Genomic DNA, 10,310 nt, shown 5'->3' with positions numbered 1-10,310 from the left:
AGCACTCCCACATAGTTCCAGCCTACACCTCCTCTATCAAAAACACCTCATCATTAGCGTGTGAGACATACACACATCCCACACCCCTACCTATACCAGTGGAGGCTGCTGAGGGGAGGACGGCTCATAATAATGGCTGGAACGGAGTAAATGAAATGGCATCAAACACATGGAAACAATGTGGTTGATGTATTTGATACCATTCCACCATTCCACTAATTCCTCTCCAGTCATTACCACGAGCCCGTCCTCCCCAATTAAGGTGCCACCAACCTCCTGTGCTACACAAACCCTGCCGCACCTCACCAGCAAGCTCAGGCCAGCCATTTCCAGCAGCTCCAACAGCAGGCAGCAACAAAAGGCCCATTGAGACAGGAGACGACTCAGCAGGTAGAGGTATCACCTCTTTCTAGGCCAACGTTTGTGTCTTCCAGTCTTCCTTTCTCCTGCTCCAGTTCAGCAAGTTAGTGAACCTCGAAATGGGAACATTTGTTGTACTGAAAAAGAGAACCTGAAAACAACTCACTGCTGTCAAGGTGTAAAGAGGATGCTTTTTTTTTAATCGATGAGATTTGTAAATTAAATGTGTGATTCACATGCATTCACTTTGCAGTCTGCAGTTCCTTTCCTGTTGGGACAAATGCCATTTTTGAAAAGCAGTACCACTTTGAGAGCAATTTCCTTTGAATGCTGCGGTATTGATCTACAATGTCTGTAGTATCTCCATGCTTAGGCTCTCAGTCAAAAGGCTCCTTTAAAACGTTCCTATCCCAGGTGCTTTGATTTGCCAGGTGCTCATGAATTAGCTGTGCCAAGACCAACTGTATGTTACTGACCAGTAACCATTCTGTTCATCTTTTTTTCTTCCTTAAAAACAACTGATCCTGTCTGATGTGCACTACCTCGTCCCTCTGGTCCCAAGAGACCATCCTCCTAATGCAGACTATCAGCTCCATCTGTCAACAAGCCCCCTCATTCACAGCACGGCCCCTACCTTCCCTACGCTTTTTCTCAGTGTAGGGATGGGATTGTCAGTCACGTCCTCTGTCTCGCTTAACACATCTTTTATATTCTACGATACGTAATCACTATGAGACAGAGGGGTCCTTCTACCAATTCGGCAACATTTGTATTTCACTTTCTTTTTTAACGTAATTTTAACATTCTGTCATAAAGAACATGTTCAACCACATAAAAACACGTTTTCCCATCTCAAGAGGTGAAATAAAAAAATTACTATAGTAAGTAATTAAGTGTCAAAGTAACACGGTTGACCGTAACAGGGTTGCCAATTTCATCTTAATAAATTATAAGGAATAAAGTTTTGAAGTGTCTGTCCGATATCTAGGACATAAAAGAAAACACAGGAAATATAGTTTTTTTTTATATACATACAGTGCATTCGGAAAGTATTCAGACCCCTAAAATGGATTATATAAATACAAATCCTCATCTACACACAATACTCCATAATGTAAATTGTCCGATGGCAATTTTTATGAATTGTTCAGCAGTCTAATGGCTTGGGGGTAGAAATTGTTGAGGAGCCTTTTTGTCCTAGACTTGGCACTCCGGTTCCGCTTGCTGTGCAGTAGCAGAGAAAGCAGTCTATAACTTGGGTGACTGGAGTCTCTGACAATATTATGGGCTTTCCTCTGACACCGCCTATTATATAGGTCCTGGATGGCAGGAAGCTTGGCCCCAGTGATTTACTGGGCCGTTCGCACTACCCTCTGTAGCGCCTTACGGTCAGATGCCGAGCAGTTGCCATACCAGGCGGTGATGCAACCGGTCAGGATGATCTCGATGGTGCAGCTGTAGAACCTTTTGAGGAACTGGGGGCCCATGCCAAATCTTTTCAGTCTCCTGAGGGGGAAAAGGTTTTGTCGTGCCCTCTTCAAGACTGTCTTGGTATGTTTGGATCATGATAGTTCGTTGGTGATGTGGACACAAAGGAACTTGAAACTCTCGACCCGCTCCACTACAGCCCCGTCGATGTTATCAGAGGCCTGTTCGGCCCACCTTTCCTATAGTCCGCGATCAGCTCCTTTGTCTTGCTCACATTGAGGGAGAGGTTGTTGTCCTGGCACCACACTGCCAGTTCTCTGACCTCCTCCTTATAGACCGTCTCATCGTTGTCGGTGATCAGGCCAACCACTGTTGTGTCATCAGCAAACTTAATGATGGTGTTGGAGTCGTGTTTGGCCACGCAGTCATGGGTGAACAGGTACTACAGGGGACTAAGTACACACCCCTGAGGGGCCCCAGTGCTAAGGATCAGCGTGGCAGATGTATTGTTGCCTACTCTTACCACCTGGGGCCGGCCCGTCAGGAAGTCCATGATTCAGTTGCAGAGGGAGGTGTTTAGTCCCAGAGTCCTTAGCTTAGTGATGAGCTTCGTGGGCACTATGGTGTTGAACGCTGAGCTGTAGTCGATGAACAGCATTTTTTATTTATTTTACTTTTATTTAACTAGGCAAGTCAGTTAAGAACAAATTTTTATTTTCAATGATGGCCTAGGAACAGTGGGTTAACTGCTTGTTTAGGGGCAGAAAGACAGATTTGTACCATGTCAGCTCGGGGATTTGAACTTGCAACCTTTCGGTTACTAGTCCAACGATAGGTGTTCCTTTTGTCCAGGTGAGAAAGGGCAGTGTGGACTGCGATTAAGATTACATCATCTGTGGATCTGTTGGGGCGGTATGCGAATTGGAGTGGGTCTAGGGTGTCCAGGAGGATGCTGTTGATGTGAGCCATGACCAGCCTTTCAAAGCACTTCATGGCTACCGACGCGAGTGCCACGGGGCGGTAATCATTTAGCCAGGTTACCTTAGGGTTCTTTGGCACAGGGACTATGATGGTCTGCTTGAAACATGTTGGTATTACAGACTCAGACAAGGAGAGGTTGAAAATGTCAGTGAAGACACTTGCCAGTTGGTCAGCGCATGCTTGGAGTACGTGTCCTGGTAATCCGTCTGGCCCTGCGGCCTTGTGAATGTTGACCTGTTTAAAAGGTCTGACTCACATCGGCTGCGGAGAGTGTGATCACACAGTCGTCCGGAACAGCTGATTCTCTCATGCATGTTTCAGTGTTACTTGCCTCGAAGCGAGCATAGAAGTTATTTAGCTCGTCTGGTAGGCTCGTGTCACTGGGCAGCTCTCAGCTGTGCTTCCCTTTGTAGTCTGTAATAGTTTACAAGCCCTCCCACATTCGATGAGCATTGGAGCCGGTATAGTACGATTCAATCTTAGTCCTGTATTGACGCTTTGCCTGTTTGATGGTTCGTCGGAGGGCATACCGAGATTTCTTTGAAGCTTCCGGGTTAGAGTCCCGCTCCTTGAAAGCGGTAGCTCTACCCTTTAGCTCATTGCGAATATTGCCTGTAATCCATAGCTTCTTGTTGGGGTATGTACGTACAGTCACTGTGGGGACGATGTCGTCGATGCACTTATTGATACAGCCAGTGACTGATGTGGTGTACTCCTCAATGCCATCGGAAGAGTCCCGGAACATATTCCATTCTGTGCTAGCAACACAATCCTGCAGTTTAGCATCTCCTTCATCTGATCACTTTTTTTTGAGACCGAGTCACTGGTGCTTCCTGCTTTAATTTTTGCTTGTAAGCAGAATTATGGTCAGATTTGCCAAATGGAGGGTGAGGGAGAGCTTTGTACACGTCTCTGTGTGTGAAGTAAAGGTGATCTAGAATTTTTTCCCCTCTGGTTGCACATTTAACATGCTGATAGAAATGAGGTAAAACAGATTTAAGTTTCCCTGCATTAAAGTCCCCGGCCACTAGGAGCGCCGCCTCTGGATGAGCGTTTTCCTGTTTGCTTATGGCGGTATACAGCACATTGAGTGTGGTTTTAGTGTCAGCATCGGTCTGTGGTGGTATGTAGACAGCTATGAAAAATACAGATGAAAACTCTCTAGGTAGATAATGTGGTCTACAGATTATCATGACATACTCTACCTCTGGCGAGCAAAACCTTGAGACGTCCTTAGATATCGTGCACCAGCTGTTGTTTACATATATGCATATGCCCCTGCAACGTCTTACCAGAGGCAGCTGTTCTATCCTGCCGATAGAGTCTTTAACCCGCCAGCTGTATGTTCTTAATGTTGTTGTTCAGCCACGACTCAGTAAAACATAAGATATTACAGTTTTTAATGTCCCGTTCATAGGATATACGTGCTTTCAGTTCGTCCCATTTATTTTTATTTTCCAGCGATTGAACGTTAGCTAGCAGGATGGAAGGCAAAGGCAGATTAGCCACTCGTCGCCTGATCCTCACAAGGCACCCTGATCTTGTTCCGTAAAATTTCCTTTTCCAGCGAATGACGGGGATCTGGGCCTGGTCGGGTGTCTGTAGTATATCCGTCCCGCCCGACTCATTGAATAAAAACTCTTCGTATAATCTGAGGTGAATAATCGCAGTTCTGATGTCCAGAAGCTCTTTTCGGTCATAAGAGACGGTAGCAGCAACATTATGTTCAAAACAAGTTACGAACAACGTGACGTCATACCCAAGAAGATTCGAGGCTGTAATCGCTGCCAAAGGTGCTTCAAGAAAGTGCTGAGTAAATGGTCTGAATACTTATGCAAATGTGTTATTTCAGTTTTTTTTATTTATAAATTTGCAATAAAAAAATTAAAAACTGTTTTTGATTTGTTATTATGTGGTATTGTGTGTAGTTTGATGAGGGTTTGGATGCTACAAACAGAAGTTGGCACAATGACGGTAACGACTTCAGATGAGTCCCGTTTTTGTGAGAATACCAATTTTTGGGATGTCTCATGGTCTGACAAACACAACTGTAGCTCGGCCACCTCCCACCGCAGATGTGGAAGGCCGCCATAAGCGGATGCGTTGGATTGAGTTGCAGCCCATGCAGATATCTCTAGCTTAAACTGAACAATTTTGATGGGGCTTTTTTACATCAATTAGATTGACGCACCGATGCATCAATAGACTCTAGGGAGTTACATCAGCCATAAATCCCCTAGTGACAGGAGGAATGGAAGTTTGTGTGCAAAAGTTTTCCACCACAAAATGTCCAAAAAGAGTAGAAACAGCTCACCGGCTTTTACACTATGTTTTGACTATCAGATGTTCAACGTTCCTTTTGAAGTAAATATTTCAAATGGAATAGTTTCAACATATTTAAAGAGTTCAGTTCACATAAGTGTCCCTCATTTTAAGGCCAACAGATGTACACTGAGTGTTCAAAAGATTAAGAACACCTGCTCTTTCCATGACATAGGTGAAATCTATGATCCCTTATTGATATTGCTTGTTAAATCCACTTCAATCAGTGTAGATGAAGGGTAGGAGATTTTTAAGCCTTGGATCGGGTATGTGTGCAACTCTGAGGGGTGAATGGGCAAGTCAAAAGATGTAAGTGCCTTTGAATGGGGTATGGTAGTAAGTGCAATGTGCACAGGTTTGTGTCAAGAACTGCAACACTGTTGGGTTTTTTACACTCAACAGTTTCCCATGTGTATCAAGAATGGTCCACCACCCAAAGGACATCCAGCCAACTTGACACAACTGTGGGAATCATTGGCATCAACATGGGCCAGCATCTCTGTGGAGCACTTTCGACACCTTGTCGAGTCCATGCGACGAATTGAGGCTGTTCTGAGGGCAAGTCGTCTTCCAAAATTACTTTGAGAAAGTGGGTTAAAAGGGTTAAAACAATTTTTACTTAAAATATTAAAGTGCATTCCATTTGTAGAACGACCCAGAATTCTGTCTGTATGTATTTTTTTGCTGTAAATTAGGCCATTTGATCTCACAGAGAGAATACTTCCTAACTGCAGCTACCTGTTTTGTTTCATATGCCAGTGTTTACATTTGAATAAGAGGGTGCGATCTGGCATGACTGTTGTGTGAGTCTCTAAACATATTAGGGATCATGCCCAAAGCAAGCATCTGCAGTGGGGATTCAAAGCACATAAATGATAGAGTCATGTACTCAATGTTTATTTCCCAAGGGCATGTTGTAATTGTATTGCAAAGTGTTATTCGGGCCTAGGTGTGTGTGTGCAAACGTTGTGGTTCGTTGGGTCTGCAGGGTTGGGATAAACTGATGGATTTGCCTAATTTGACAGCCAGGGGGATGGAGGGGTCACAGGGACTCGGATCCCACTGGCAGAATGTAGACAACCGACACACACACATTTGTCACGGCATGCACACACGTCAATGATAAAGCCATCTTTGTACACTCGCCATCAATACACTGACACGATAGTGGACCTGCAAACCAGTAACAGATGCAAGTAGAGACTAGGCTATTCCAGCTATTGCAGCAATGACAAAGACAATACTATATCAGGTAGCGTAGTGTTGTGGGAAAGCATTTAGGGTCAGAACTGCAATGCAAAACATGTACGCCCCATGAGACAATGGCACTGATGGCATTCAAAGACTGTCCATTCATGTCTTTTGTTTGGAGTCTATATTATATTCAATGTTTCCTTGACAGTTGTTTTTACCCCCCCTGGACCTACTACCTCCTGTGAGGGTAGACTCACTCCCCTTTAAGAATATCCCCTGTAGACTCAAAATACTGTAAAGCACCAATGCTTCTTCTGCTATATTAGTTCAGAACAGAATAAACCTGTAGTGAAAAAGTCTTCAATAATATAAAAATCAATTTAGTCATGCGGGCATACATTTTATGTATAGCTGATCCCGGGAATCGAACCCACTACCTTGGCATTACAAGCACCTTGCTCTACCAACGAGCTACAAAGGACCTCCACTTCAGATTTCCTTTGGCCAGTAGGTTATAAGCAGTGAGCATCTCATACAGACTGACCTGGACACATATAACTAATAACTATATATATATAAGAATAACTAATCTCAGTCACCAGGGAGAAGGGTCAGAGGCGTGCTGGAATCATATCAGAGGGTGTAAGAACAGTAATCCATAGTAGAATATCCACACTGCACTCTCCATCTTCCTCCCGTTGAGTTGGCAGCCAGACAAGGACAGACTGCATCACAAAGGTGCCAAGATAAAGAAATTCCTTTGCGATGTGTCATTTGTGACTATGTGCAAGTGTGTGTGCATACCAGTGTGTGTGTGTCCCAGTGTGTGTGTTTTAGCAGTTTGCAAAAGGACGACAGACTTTTGAGAGGAAGGATGCCGATCAAGGTTCCATCACTCCCTCCTCTCCTCCCTCCATCTCCTGGTTATTAAACAGCCGCAGACTTATCTGGTCAAACCAGGGATTTAAGCAGGAGATTACTGTCAGAAACGAGCTATTCTGCCTGCCTGAGCTAGCTTTGATTACCTCCCAAGATGATGGCTTTGTTTTCCTGTCTGGCATCATTCCACATTGAAAAGGTCTCATCAAACCCAAGCTGATTATTGCTACTATAGAATATGGGCACTAGAGGCATGTCTTCTGCATTAGATTTACATTACGGTCCTTTAGCAGACACCCTTTTCCAGAGTAATTTACAGCCTGAGTATTCAATTAAGGTAAGACATGACATATCTGCTATCAGAATAATCATAGATAAATACATATTTCAAATCATCAGACCAAGTCATAAACACAAAGACAAGTAGCTAGGTAAACAAGGTTGGGAGATGTTTTATTCCTTTCATATCACTGGCAAATATAAATTACTGTTCCACATTTCCCCGTTTTTTTTCTCTCCCTCCGAAATGTTTAAGTGCTTTCTTTTAAAGTCGATATTCAAATTCCCCAATTCTAAAATGTAAGTGCACAAAACGTCCACCTTTTTAATAGTTGAACAAACCCTTAAGCCATCGTTTTTCGGACGTGCGCGAATGACAACGTGTGTGCGCGTATGAGGGAGAGCAACACACCCGAGACAGTTACAATGAAAATAATGACATTTGTAATAACACGTCTATACTTACATTATATACATTCATATATAATATACTTTACTATGGTTCTCTTACAGTTGTCTGTTTTAAGGCTTACGCCACTTCGTACGAACCTAACCCAAATATACAAAAAAAAAATATGTGTTGAATTCCCAGGGTGATATCCCATATAGCTTACACAGGACTACACAGAAGCCAACTGCAGTGATCTGCTTGTTCTTTAAGAATCCACACCTGCTCTTAAGGCAGATGCTGAAGCACCAGGGGTGTTAACAGAGTGTAATACAGGGAGGTAGGAGAGCTGCAGCTATACTGTACAAACAGCCCAGTCTGCTCCCTCAGGCTCCCTCTGCACCATGGTGGCTGGCCCACAGCATGTGGAGGATGGGGGGAACCACCATAGAAATGAATCAGGATCTCTTCTCTATGGGAGTCACATTCACACACAGGTAGGAGTGGAAGACGTATAAAACAGGCCATGGACAGGGAGAGAGGGAAGGAGAGGAGTGTGTGGCTCCCCAATAACAGACAATGCTTAGCTTTAATAATATATTAGGTTTTCTTTGAAAAGCGATACTGTTTTTCACCTTTTTAATAGTAAACCAATAAAAACATCCATACAAATGCGACAGTGTTTTCCCATTAAAAACAACCGTCCCTCTCCCAAACCATTATAGTTTCTCTCTGAAGACAGTGACAAGACATAAATACACCTGCCCCATAGCACCAGTCTCAGTCGTGTACTCAATTCACAACATTCCCCTTCTAGCATGGCTACTTCATTCTCTTTTTGGATAGGGTTTTAAAATTACATAGAAGTGCAGCATTCCACACAAATAGACTAAACAATCATACTCCTATTTTTGAAGGATTTTTTTGGTGTGTACCAACCGTCTTCCCGTTCTAACGAGATTCTGCAGTGACACAGTTTGAGGTTCCTTTGGCATTGTGCTGCAACAGTGCAGGGGGAGATATATTATAGGCTAGTCGACTACATTCAAATGCTGCTGCAAACCTCCCCATCTTATCCCCTGGTTATTGAACCCACCAATTCCTCCTCTTTCTACAATGTGTTATAATCTCTTGGGTGGAGAAGCCATTTTGTAGCTTAACACCATCACAGCAATGCCAAAGCACAAACACACACGCCAGCTCCTCTTTTCAATGTAATACATTTTATATTAATATACTTTTTTTTGTTGCATTATTTATCTGTTGACAAAGAGGATAGATTTTAAATAGATAAATATAATGAACCACAAATAAAACAATTTCAATTCTAGGAGCACCGTGCCAATTTTGAAAGGACACAAAAGCCTATAGGCACAAACTACAGATCTAAAAAGCTCTGGATCAACTATGCTGTGCAAACCAACTATACATAGAAACACTCACAACAAAAACTAGTAAAGCGACAACCAATTAAATAGATATATCTATATATTTAGATCTAATATAAATACTTTTTATTCAATATACATAGAGCTCTTTCTGTGTAAACTATTTACATAAACANCACCATAAAAATGAATCAGGATCTCTTCTCTATGGGAGCCACATTCACACACGAGGAGTGGAAGACACAGAAAACAGGCCATGGACGGAGGGAAAGAGAAGAGTGTGTGGCCCCCGAATAACAGACAATGCTTAGGTTAAAGTGATGCTACAGAGGTTTAGTATATTTTCAACCAGTAGTTTTGAAAGTATCACTCAAGACAAAACAGGTCCCAGAAAATTGTGCACGTCATCTTTTTCCCCCTCAATTCGTATGATACAGTATGTTACAAATTCCAATTCGTTATGAATTTGTAAGTGCTTAAGATCCCATTCCATCTTTTAATAATACATGAGGTCTTTTTTGAAGAGTTGGGCTTTTTTGTTGTTGTGTGTGCACCTTTTTACTTATAAACAACAACAAAAACATCCATATAAGTGCTCATTTCCCCCTCCATTTCAAAACAACCCTCCCTCTCCCAAACCCCTGAACCCTTATAGTTTCTCTCTGAAGACAGTGACGGGACATACACACCGACTCAAACCGACAGCATTCCAGCACACACACCTGCCCCATAACACCAGTCTCAGCCAGGGGCTCAATTCACAACAATCCCCTTCTAGCATGGTTACATCGTTCCTCTCCCTTTCGATAAGTTTTTTTTAAGTGACACAGAAGTGCAGCATTCCACACACACACACGACACTAAACAACCCTAATCCTATATTTCATATATTTTTTTTGTCTGTGTATTGACCATCTTCCCATTCTACCGAGATTCTGCATGTGACAAGTTCAAGGTTCGCCATTGTGCTGCAACAGTGCAGGAGATAGATTATAGGCTAGTCAACTACATTCAACCGCTACTGCAATCCTCTCCAGTTTATCCCCAGGTTATTGAACCCACCATTTCCTCCTCACTACACCATGTTATAA

The sequence above is a fragment of the Salvelinus sp. IW2-2015 genome, linkage group LG15 (assembly GCF_002910315.2).
Source record: "Salvelinus sp. IW2-2015 linkage group LG15, ASM291031v2, whole genome shotgun sequence".
Lineage (NCBI taxonomy): Eukaryota > Metazoa > Chordata > Actinopteri > Salmoniformes > Salmonidae > Salvelinus > Salvelinus sp. IW2-2015.
Note: the sequence above shows the minus strand (reverse complement) of the source record.